Below are 12,092 nucleotides of genomic sequence, written 5' to 3'. Positions count from 1 at the left end.
CGGGGTCGTTGGTCAGGGAGAGGATCAGCTGGGTGTCATCGGCGTAGGAGATGATGTTCAGGTTGTGTTGGCGTGCGATGTCCGCAAGGGGGCTCATGTAGACATTGAAGAGGGTGGGGCTGAGCGCGGAGCCCTGAGGGACGCCGCAGATGACTTCCGTGGCTTCTGATCTGAACGGGGGGAGGCGGACTCTCTGTGTCCTTCCGGCGAGGAAGGAGATGATCCATTCCAGTGCCTTCTCCTTGATTCCGACGTTGCTGAGGCGCTGCACTAGGGTGCGGTGGCAGACAGTGTCGAATGCCGCGGAGAGGTCCAGGAGGATGAGCGCCGCTGTTTCTCCATTGTCCAGCAGGGTTCGGATGTCGTCAGTGGCAGCGATGAGGGCGGTCTCGGTACTGTGGTTGGCCCGGAAGCCTGACTGAGATGGGTCGAGGGATCCAGTCGTCTCGAGGAAGGCTGCCAGTTGCTTGTTGACGGTCTTCTCGATGACTTTGGCTGGAAACGGGAGGAGCGAGATGGGGCGGTAGTTCTTGAGTTCGGTGGGGTCCGCCGTTGGTTTCTTTAGTAGAGCGCTGAGTTCGGCGTGCTTCCAGCTCTCAGGGAAGGTGGCGGTGTCGAAGGAGGTGTTGATGATGTCCCGCAGGTGGGGTGCGATGACAGCGTCGGCCTTGTTGAAGACGTGGTGAGGGCAGGGGTCGGTTGGAGATCCGGAGTGGATGGAGTTCATCGTGCTGATGGTGTCTTCGAGGTTGATCGGTGTCCAGGCGTTGAGGGTGGTGGTGGGGGGCGTTGGTGTGGTCGTGGGGAGCGTTGTTTGTGTGCTGAAGCTGTTGTGTATGTCAGCGATCTTGTTGTGGAAGTAGGAGGCGAGGGAGTTGCAGAGGTCTTGCGATGGGGTGATGTCGTTGGTTCCGGGGTTGGGGTTGGAGAGCTCTCTCACGATGTTGAAGAGTTCCTTGCTGTTGTGTGCGTTGTTGTCCAGCCGGTCCTTGAATGCTGTTTTCTTGTCAAAATGGCAGCAATGCATACAGAAAGGGGGAGGGAGAGAGAGGGGGAAGGAGAGAGAGAAGGGATGGATAGAAAGAGGCTCTGCTGCCGCCAGAGGCTCAGTTCCAGCACTGCAAATAAAGGATGTACATCCTGTCTGATATCTCCTGTGACTGGAGATCATGATGGAGCCAGTCTCGCCCACACTAAGCCACTAGATTCCAGTGTCCTCCCAAAGGGCTCATGCCCACCCCACTTGCCTGTCTCTCAATTAACTATTCAACCAGGGCTCCGTACGCTTGAACCTGAAACGTTGTATGGTTATAATTGATATGGGGCACATGTACTCGTGTCCTGCTGTTCACTGTGGTTATTTGCTATGCTTGTATGTACATAGTTGGTTGCCCATGATACGCAGTTTGCACCGATTTGTTTGGTAACATTTTCTTAATTATGCACAATTTCCCTACATATTTCTAGTATTTCCTTGTAAGGTAAATTACCAAAGTAATGGGCAAGATTGTGTTCAAACTCTATTATTTTGAAAATTGTCCTATCTACTGTCATATAAAAGGCACAATTTTCTTTTTATTTCCCCAAAATTATTTACACGTGAACTGCAACTGCCCTTGTAAAACTGTAGATAAATTCCGTAGAAAATTATAAGGGGAGAATCACCACCTTCTGTACCATTCTGCCTAGTTTTTTTCACCATTGTGTCCGGTCCACTTTGCTTCAGATTGCTTTGTTTTCTAATAATTTCAAACACTCCTGGAAAGAGAGTGATTAGAATCATTTAAAGTATTCCCCAAAATGAAAAGCACTCTTTAAAATCTTACCATATTGTACTACTTTCTCAAAACTGTTTCCAAGAAGTAAGCCTGGCCCTCTCTCTAAGCCCTTCTTTAATACTTTCACAATTGAGATGGGGACCATGCCCCTCAAAAGTTTAAGGATGTAGACAGAAGTATGTCAGATGTGCCCCTGCAGGCAGATTCAGTGATATGCCTCTGCAGGCAGATTCAGTGAGTGACTGCATTAGCTGCTGGTAGGCGAGGCTGGGGGCAGGGTCCCTTGTAAGGTGCACTGACTGTGTGTCACCTCAAAATGTTACATGCTCAGTGTGTCTCCTGGTAGCTGTAGGGTCCTCCTTGGGCAAAACACTCTGATTCAGGTATGCTTCAGGTGGTATCCACAGTCCGGCTCATCACGGCTTGTCCAGAGGGTCATAGCGTCGTGCATTTGCCTGACTATGCTCCTCACCACTACAACAGCGTTTTTGTTTCTGCGCCTGCATCTGTAATATGCAAAAACCACAGTTGATGGACAGAATAAAGAACAATGTCATACATTCACCCCAGTACAGAGATCTGGGCCTAAATCCATCGTTTTTTTCCACTCCACACCACCCCAGTTCAGACATGGCCATATGCAAATCAGTCTGACCCTGTGCCTCATGGGAACAGTCCAGCCCGAATTGCCAAGCCATGCCTTCCCTGGACCAGAAAGAAGCTTCCGAGGACGGGTTTCTTACATTCCAGCAGTCTTCAGCCCGGCTTGCTTGAATCCAATGGTGTGGAGAGCATGGGACTCACGTCGGAGCATACCCATCCCACTCGGGGTGAAAAATGCAAAAACCACAGTTGATGGACCGAATGCAGAACAATGTCATACATTCACCCCAGTACAGAGATCTGGGCCTAAATCCATCGTTTTTTTGCACTCCACACCACCCCAGTTCAGACATGGCCATATGCAAATCAGTCTGACTCTGTGCCTCATGGGAACAGTCCAGCCCCAACTGCCAAGCCATGCCTTCCCTGGACCGGAAAGAAGCTTCCGAGGACCGGTTTCTGGCATTCCAGCCGTCTTCAGCCCGGCTTGCTTGAATCCAGTGGTGTGGAGAGCATGGGACTCACGTCTGAGCATACCCATCCCACTCGGGGTGACAAATGCAAAAACCACAGTTGATGGACAGAATGCAGAACAATGTCATACATTCACCCCAGTACAGAGATCTGGGGTTAAATCCATCGTTTTTTTGCACTCCACACCACCCCAGTTCAGACATGGCCATATGCAAATCAGTCTGACCCTGTGCCTCATGGGAACAGTCCAGCCCGAACTGCCAAGCCATGCCTTCCCTGGAGCGGAAAGAAGCTTCCGAGGACCGGTTTCTGGCATTCCAGCTGTCTTCAGCCCGGCTTCCTTGAATCCAGTGGTGTGGAGAGCATGGGACTCACGTCTGAGCATACCCATCCCACTCGGGGTGACGAATGCAAAAACCACAGGTGATGGACAGAATGCAGAACAATGTCATACATTCACCCCAGTACAGAGATCTGGGCCTAAATCCATCGTTTTTTTGCACTCCACACCACCCCAGTTCAGACATGGCCATATGCAAATCAGTCTGACCCTGTGCCTCATGGGAACAGTCCAGCCCGAACTGCCAAGCCATGCCTTCCCTGGACCGGAAAGAAGCTTCCGAGGACCGGTTTCTGGCATTCCAGCCGTCTTCAGCCCGGCTTGCTTGAATCCAGTGGTGTGAAGAGCATGGGACTCACGTCTGAGCATACCCATCCCACTCTGGGTGACAAATGCAAAAACCACAGTTGATGGACAGAATGCAGAACAATGTCATACATTCACCCCAGTACAGAGATCTGGGCCTAAATCCATCGTTTTTTTGCACACCACACCACCCCAGTTCAGACATGGCCATATGCAAATCAGTCTGACCCTTTGCCTCATGGGAACAGTCCAGCCCCACAGAAGGGGAACTAACTGTCGAACTATATAGAAAACCGACAGCAAAGAATACCATACTTGAACATGGTAGTTTTCATCCCAACAGTCAAAAAGATTCCATTCCTTTTGGAGAATTTTTGAGAATAAAAAGAAACTGCACTACCATGAAAGACTTCATGACACATGCGAGCAAGCTAACAGAACGCCTTCTGCTACGCGGATATCCTAAAAAACTAGTACGTAACTCCATGAAAAGAGCGAAGTACTATAACAGAGACGCCTTGCTGCATGCTGCGGAAAAACCTATAAATCAAAAACTTGTGTGTGTTTTAAATCATTCAACTATCAACAATAAGATCAGAAAAGTAATCAACAACAACTGGAAAATTCTTAACATCAATGAACAAGAAGGAGAACTAAGTAAACCCATCATAGCATTTAGACGCAATAGGAACCTAAGAGATACATTGGTCCATAGCAGATGGAAAAACAAAGATTCTCTACGACAAAGTACTCTCGATGGAAACCCCTTACCCAAAGGCAATCACAAATGTGGCGGCTGCCATGCTTGTGACCAAATAATATCAGGTGAAAAATGGACATATGGTCACAAAACAGGAAATTTGAGAGAAATGACCAATTGTAAAACTTCCAATATAATATACCTCATCATGTGCCCTTGCCAATTAGGGTACATTGGAGAAACATCGAGGGAATTCCGTACGAGATTTTCAGAACACAAGTCTGCGATAAGAACACAAAAAACAAATGCACCAATGGTACCTCACTTTCTACAATATGGACACACAGAAAAAGATATGAGATGGCAAATCTTAGAGCGCATCCATGTACCTCCGGGAAAAGACCCTACCAATGTCCGGAAAAAACGCGAGACATTCTGGATATACCATCTTGACACAGTACGTCGTGGACACAATGAGGAGATATCTTGGATTGTGACCTTATGATAGGACCCATTATCATACCTCCTTAGCTCCTCACAGCCTATCTCAGATATCAGACTATTTATGTTCCTTACGATAGGCTCCCCTATCATACCTCCTTAGTTCCTTATAGGCATTCTTTGAACCAAGACCAACTATTCCTGGCTGGTAACATGTGCGTTCCTTATATATAACTGGAGACCTCTACAAATATCGTAGGTCCCCTCTGCTAGTGTAAGACCAGATCTAATACCCAGTATATCTTCAACCCTGGTTAGCTGATATTTCCACATGCTTATGGTGTTACTACTTTTTCACCATGACTATGCCCTAAACGCTATTTAGTACCAAAAAAATACTTTTTCTGTGACACACTGGTTACCGACGTTATTTTTTTCAATTTTTTTCTTTTTATTAATATCACCTTAGTATATAACTTTTTTCGGGTCATCTCCGACCATTTTTGGATCCATGCATCCCCCTATTACTTCTTTGCCTGCTGGCATCATTTTTTGTCCTGGTTTTAAATTTGTACAGTTCCTCTACCAGGTTTTTTTCTGCACAGCCTCATACCCATGTTTTTCTAGCGTACTTGCTGGCGAGACCTAAGTCCACTTTTTATGTTCATACTCTATCCCCTGACGTAGCTTCCCTAAGAGCTACTCTTCAGCAGTCCTACAACTATTTTACTCCTCGCTGCTCTGAATCTCAGCTGCAGTCAATTTCATTCTCACTGCTGGCGATCGGCACATATATCACCGACGCCTTACACTTCCTTTCACACGCTTGAAGCACAAACTCGCCTGGGACCCCCTGCTACGGCCATCAAGTCACCACTCAGAAGTAAGTTTCTACGACCTAGGTCGGCAGCGCTTTTCGTCTATCTAATCTCTTCACTGGGCGCGCTCGGCCATCCCAGGTTCACAACACGGCTCAGCCTATTTTAATATGCTGTGCAAGCTGTTTGGTATGTCCCCGTTTACCGGCCGTTTCTTAGAAATGCTCACCGAGCAGTGCTCCCTCTTTTTTGCTGCATATAGATCACGCTAACAGCCAGCGTTGTTTAAACTCGTTTACGGGCCGTTTACCGGCCGTTTCCTACAAATGCCCACTGAGCAGCGCTCCCCTCTTTGCTGCATATAGATCACGTTAAAAGCCAGCGGTTTTTAAACTCGTCTAGCTTGCTGGTAGTACCATTATCTCCTGTGCACGCTATCACTGCGCAGCACGAATAACTTCACACTTTGCTGAGAATTATATACTACAAAAACCGTTGTAGCTGCCCTGACGCTCTGATTAGATTCATTGTATTCTCTCTCTGATCTGTATTTTGCTGGTACAATATATTACCACACCCCAGATATTTACTGTTATGTTTTTGACGCTTGTTACAGGTAGAATGAAGTCTCACTACTTTCTGGTCGTCTGCAATATCTAAACACAAGACCAGGTATACTACGCACTCTTTTATTCATTGTTATCACCATCTCCATATCATCCTTGTGTCCCTTTTACATCTATTATGTTTGCATCTTACCCCATGCAGCACCCTTTGAGGACCTATATCATACCAGTACCGGTTTCTCCAACGCACTGAAACCTTACACATCATCATGGTACACTATTATCATCCATCTTAAATGCCATAGCAGGTAATGCCCCTAAAACTTGGCGCTGTCTCAACCTTTGCGCACTTTCCCAACTCACTTTACCAATATTACCTTTTTCCCTCAGATCCCTTTATTCAGTCTCATGTGATGACCCGCATCCCTTCTACTGCACACTGATGTCAAGTGCAATAGGTAACCATTACACAAGTTAACTTATTTCTCCACTTGGGTGCTCACACCGGAACTTTTTGAAATCCTGTTATTTTCTATTACTACACTGGGTGTTTACATGTCTCATTTACTTCGGCTGAGGTATATGACCCTCTATGTCTCCATTCTTTGATCCTTTTCTCTCTATACTATAGCAGTCCCCTTTTTTCTTTTAAAACTAAATAACTTGATCTGGCAGACTATAGATTTTACAGGATGCTTGTTTAATGCATAAATGCCTAAATGCTCAAATTTTGTAAAATGATTAAATCATGTCATGCAGGAATTATAAATGTTCACACATGTTTCTTTTTTGGTTTCAGAAAAGGAAAAAACGTATTGCCCCTTATTTTTAAACTTTGTTCACTCATTGCCTGTATCTGTTTTGTTTGTTTTACCATCTTGGCCCTGAGGAAGGTGATTGTCTCACCGAAACGTACGTAGGCCGTACATCCTTACAAGATCTGGATAATGTATTAATGATTGACCAATACCACACAGATCATCGTTTAAAACCGGTGGAATTCTCACTTTTGTACCATCTGTAGAAAGTGTATTACCATCTGCACCTTTGGGTTGTTATTCTATCTTATTTAGTGTGTTTGCATGTTCCTTTTTTTTGTTTTAAACAAATTATGAATGTGGTTGTATGACTGGTATGCGTGAAAGTGAGTATGTTATTAAGATATATTAGCAATAGGGGCAAATTCACTTTTCAAAAAATCTTCTTTACACTGCACTTTATTCAACTGCACTATTGGCAATCTAGTTGAATGTATTAGAACTATTTATGACTCTTTATATGTGATGTTGTAAGGAATTTTTGTATAAACTTTGAAAAAGTAAAATGATATAAAAAAATACAATAGAAAAAAACAATAAAATAATATGTTTGTAATACTTTAAAGTCTTGTCTATCTATAGCATCCCTGTATATGAAAATAACTGTTGGATTCAATGCCTTGTTAAAAGCAATATAGGTCTACTAAGAGGTTTTGCTTACGCTCAGCCCGAACTGCCAAGCCATGCCTTCCCTGGACCGGAAAGAAGCTTCCGAGGACCGGTTTCGGGCATTCCAGCCGTCTTCAGCCCGGCTTGCTTGAATCCAGTGGTGTGGAGAGCATGGGACTCACGTCTGAGCATACCCATCCCACCCGGGGTGACAAATGCAAAAACCACAGTTGATAGACAGAATGCAGAACAATGTCATACATTCACCCCAGTACAGAGATCTGGGCCTAAATCCATCGTTTTTTTGCACTCCACACCACCCCAGTTCAGACATGGCCATATGGAAATCAGTCTGACCCTGTGCCTCATGGGAACAGTCCAGCCCGAACTGCCAAGCCATGCCTTCCCTGGACCGGAAAGAAGCTTCAGAGGACCGGTTTCTGGCATTCCAGCCATCTTCAGCCCGGCTTGCTTGAATGCAGTGGTGTGGAGAGCATGGGACTCACGTCTGAGCATACCCATCCCACTCGGGGTGACAAATGCAAAAACCACAGTTGATGGACAGAATGCAGAATAATGTCATACATTCACCCCAGTACAGAGATTCGGGCCTGAATCCATCGTTTTTTTGCACTCCACACCACCCCAGTTCAGACATGGCCATATGCAAATCAGTCTGACCCTGTGCCTCATGGGAACAGTCCAGCCCGAACTGCCAAGCCATGCCTTCCCTGGACCGGAAAGAAGCTCCGAGGACCAGTTTCTGGCATTCCAGCCGTCTTCAGCCCGGCTTGCTTGAATCCAGTGGTGTGGAGAGCATGGGACTCACGTCTGAGCATACCCATCCCTCTCGGGGTGAAAAATGCAAAAACCACAGTTGATGGACAGAATGCAGAACAATGTCATACATTCACCCCAGTACAGAGATCTGGGCCTAAATCCATCATTTTTTTGCACTCCACACCACCCGAGTTCAGACATGGCCATATGCAAATCAGTCTGACCCTGTGCCTCATGGGAACAGTCCAGCCCGAATTACCAAGCCATGCCTTCCCTGGACCGGAAAGAAGCTTCCGAGTACGGGTTTCTGGCATTCCAGCCGTCTTCAGCCCGGCTTGCTTGAATCCAGTGGTGTGGAGAGCATGGGACTCACGTCTGAGCAAATCCAGATCTTTTGACTGGGTGTGAGTGTTTGATTGATTCAGATGCTCTGTCCATCTGTTGTAAATTGGTAAAAATGGGTTAGCGTTAGCAGAAGCCATCTAACATTTAGAAGTTATCTTATCTGCTGTTTAGAAGCCATTTTGTCTTCCTAGCAGCTATCTTGCTGCCATGTGCTCACTATGTGCTTTGTCCTACCTTCCTTTTAGCTGCGCCTGAAGTCTGCCTAGTAACAGGATATATTTAGCCTCCTCCACTTTCACGCATGCTCAGAAATGCCTGGTAGAGTCTGCATCTGTTACTGATTAGTTTTACATAGGAATGTGTTCACTATGTTCTGAAACTGTTAGCTCCTCCCACTTAGTTGAACAAAGAGGATTTGTATGTCCATTTTAGGTATTCTTTGCGTGCTCACAGGAGCCAGGACTGCCCCTTTCATTTATGCTTACTGTGTAAGTCTGAAATGTATATAAGGCGCCAGCCTTCTGAATTCCTCAGACTGCCTCATTCATTTGCCATGGCTTTTGGGCGACGCAGCCTCACCTCATATGAGTGTAATAAACTGTCCTTTGATATTTCAGAGTTCTGTGTCAGTCTCTTACTGCTTTTAAAGGACTCCAAGAGAATCAGGTTTTTGAATACCACAAATGGCGAGCCAGCCAGGAGTCATCAGAGAGGTGAATATCTGAAGGAGTGATCACCTTGTCAGGAGACAGAAAACTACTGAGCAGCATGGGACTGGTTTCTGCAAAGAAGGTATGCTGTGCACGGCGCGCTTCTGGGGATTCCTTGTGTCTGCAGCTCGGTGTGTTTCTGTCCTTCCTGATCTTTGATCCTCCCCAGGATGTCACCCCTGACTGAGAACACTTTTGGCGTGAGTATTAAAATGTAACATAAAAAGATAGACTGTTAGATCATTTAGAACTTGGCAGTTAGAATTTGGACAGCTTATGTTTGGTAAAAGTAATTTTGTGGCGCCTGTTCTAGGTTTTGAATGGCCTTGTATGGTAAGGTAGTCTTAGGAACGCTTACTGTGGCATATTTTGTATTTGAGATAGACTTGTCTACTTTGGATTTTGTTTGATCTTTGAAGAATATGATATGAATATGATTTGATATGATTTGATATGATATGTATGTGTTGCAACTCATATAGGCAGGTCATGCGAGGATATTTCCTCAACTTTTGATAGTAGTGTATATTTTGCACTATTTTTGGCATGCCTGTTGTTGTCTTTGGTTAAGCTTACATGTTAAAATGTGTTGCTTTTGTGAACGGTACCATAATGTGATGTGAAGTAAATGAGCCGGCTTCCCTTAGAAGGGATACCTAAATAGGTTTAGGTGTGAAAACATATTTCTTCCTTGGTGATTTTGTATCCCCAGGGAATTAAAATATGGACATAATACATATAAGGATCCTTTGTTCTGTGCACTTTTATGAATGGGGAATGCAGAGCGATCTTTGGTGCTCTGCCAGTCAAAACTTCAGAATTGAAACACCATTGCCAAACGTTCCTTGGAAATATGACGTACAACTAGCATTTACAATTGGTTTGGTTTACGTTCTGTTTGTGAGTTGTCTTGTGCTTCAGTCTTATGTGGTGATCTGTGGGTTCAATGTGTGTTTAAATGTGGGTTTTTTCTTCCTGTTAGTGTAACTTCTGTTTGTGAATAGCGTTGGCGCGAATTTATGAAACACATGCCTTAAGCGCTGTATTGTGTGTTCTGCATGTTTGAAAATGTTTCTGTTTCTGTGTGAAATGAGCTCAATGCGTGATTGTGGATTTCTTGATGTTTTCAGTCTGTTAAGAAAAATGTTGGATTCATTGATATTAGGTGGAAATTAAATAAGAATGCAGTAATTTGCCATATTACCTACTAAAATCGCTATATGTTGCTTTTTAATTTATAGACTAAGCAAAGGCACACATGTGCAAAATGTTAAATGCTTAAATTAGATAAAGTTAAAATTTACATTCACTAGGAACATGAAAGGCCTCAAAATTAAATTGTGTTTTCTGTAGGACAACAAATTTGTAGCCTTTTTTACTTACATGCATTTTCATACATGTAAAATGCTAAAACTTCAGCTAAAGTGAATTTTTGCTAAGTTTAAATGCATCTTGTGGCACATGTTTTTCTGGGAATGTCTGCTTTAGTAAGACTGAAAGTTTTGGGTTTCAGCTTTGTGCAGGCCCTTTCCTGCCTTGAGAACGGCAGCTGTTGTTTTTTGAAAGGCCATAAATGACATTGGAATGTTTATTCAGCCAGAGCCTAGCCGTTAGTTCATCACGGTCTGCATTTGGCATTTTAGAATAAGTGTTTTAGAGGGTTACAAAAGTAAGGTTCATTATTTTGTATCACAGGAAGACATTTCAATTGTGGCTTTCCTCTCTTTTTAAACACAGTAAAAAGAAATAGGGGTATATTTCTGGTTTTGTTGCTAAATGTCCTTCTAAAATTCTGGCGCGAAAATCTGTCTGGTTTTCAGTGAGGCTTTTGCGCATAGGCTCATACATGACTGCATCTAAACTGATAGGCAAAAGATGCAGTTTGGTTTTTAAATGTGGATTTAGCAATTCAGATTGGGTTTAGAAAAAAAAAATGTAAAAAAAAAATATTAATCATGGCAAAATTATTTGAAAAAAAAAGATGTGTTTTTTAAAATCGTTTTTAGATATTTATAAAGCTTAATACTCATACTATGACCTCCTAAAATTAAAATTTGATTAAAGTAATGTGTGACCGCATAATTAGGACATTTGCATGTTAGGGTTTTACTTGGCGCAGGCGTGAAGGCTCATTTTTCTAAGCCATTACATGCGAGATACTTCATGTTTGCTCTTTGTAATTTGTAAAGCACATTCTGGGGTTGATTAATTAGTAATGCAACTGCAGGATTTTCATTTCCAAGTGCCCCGAAGTCAAAAGTCGAAATTAAGCAAAAATTGACTTTTAACTGCATTCTTGTCATTTATCATAGCCCTGCAGTGTTTCTGGCTTTCGGAAAATGCATATTTGTGTATATTACAAACTTGTGGGTTGTTATTGGTCGAGGTTGTTCTTCATAGCTCAGTGAGCCACTGTGCCCAGTGCAGAGGTTTATGTTTAATATCAGGGTTGAAGGTTCTACCTTTTTGGCAGGGCCCATTTTGTCTTTCATCTTTGTAGAGTTGATAAATGAGTACCATTGCATAGGGTGGTAGCAAACATTTAATATAATGCTGGTATGCTATGTTATTATGTTCTGCAAATTGTTCACAGTAAATGTTTTATAATATAGGACTAAATGAATTTTATCCCTAAAGAAGTCATTTATATAACATGTGTTTTTCAACAGGGTTGATTTCTGTAGCTTAGAATGAGTGGGGAAGGGTTTCTGGCTTGGTCAGTTTGAGTGAGGGAATAGGAAGAAGGGTCTGAAAGGAGCGCACGGTTCGCCTGGCAGAGTTTGACCTTAAGGTCAGTGAGAAGG

At 43.8% G+C, this 12,092-nt stretch overlaps 1 long non-coding RNA gene across 1 annotated transcript; it reads left to right on the top strand.

Moving 5' to 3' along the window:
• Positions 1-6,144: 6,144 nt before the first annotated feature.
• LOC147689908 (uncharacterized) lies at positions 6,145-7,293 on the top strand. Its single transcript, XR_015299766.1, has 3 exons — positions 6,145-6,334; positions 6,417-6,484; positions 6,826-7,293. It is a non-coding gene; the product is annotated as an uncharacterized LOC147689908 (long non-coding RNA).
• Positions 7,294-12,092: the final 4,799 nt, after the last annotated feature.

Source organism: Lissotriton vulgaris, chromosome 9 (assembly GCF_964263255.1).
Source record: "Lissotriton vulgaris chromosome 9, aLisVul1.2, whole genome shotgun sequence".
Lineage (NCBI taxonomy): Eukaryota > Metazoa > Chordata > Amphibia > Caudata > Salamandridae > Lissotriton > Lissotriton vulgaris.
Note: the sequence above shows the minus strand (reverse complement) of the source record. Positions and strands in the feature narration are given on the sequence as shown.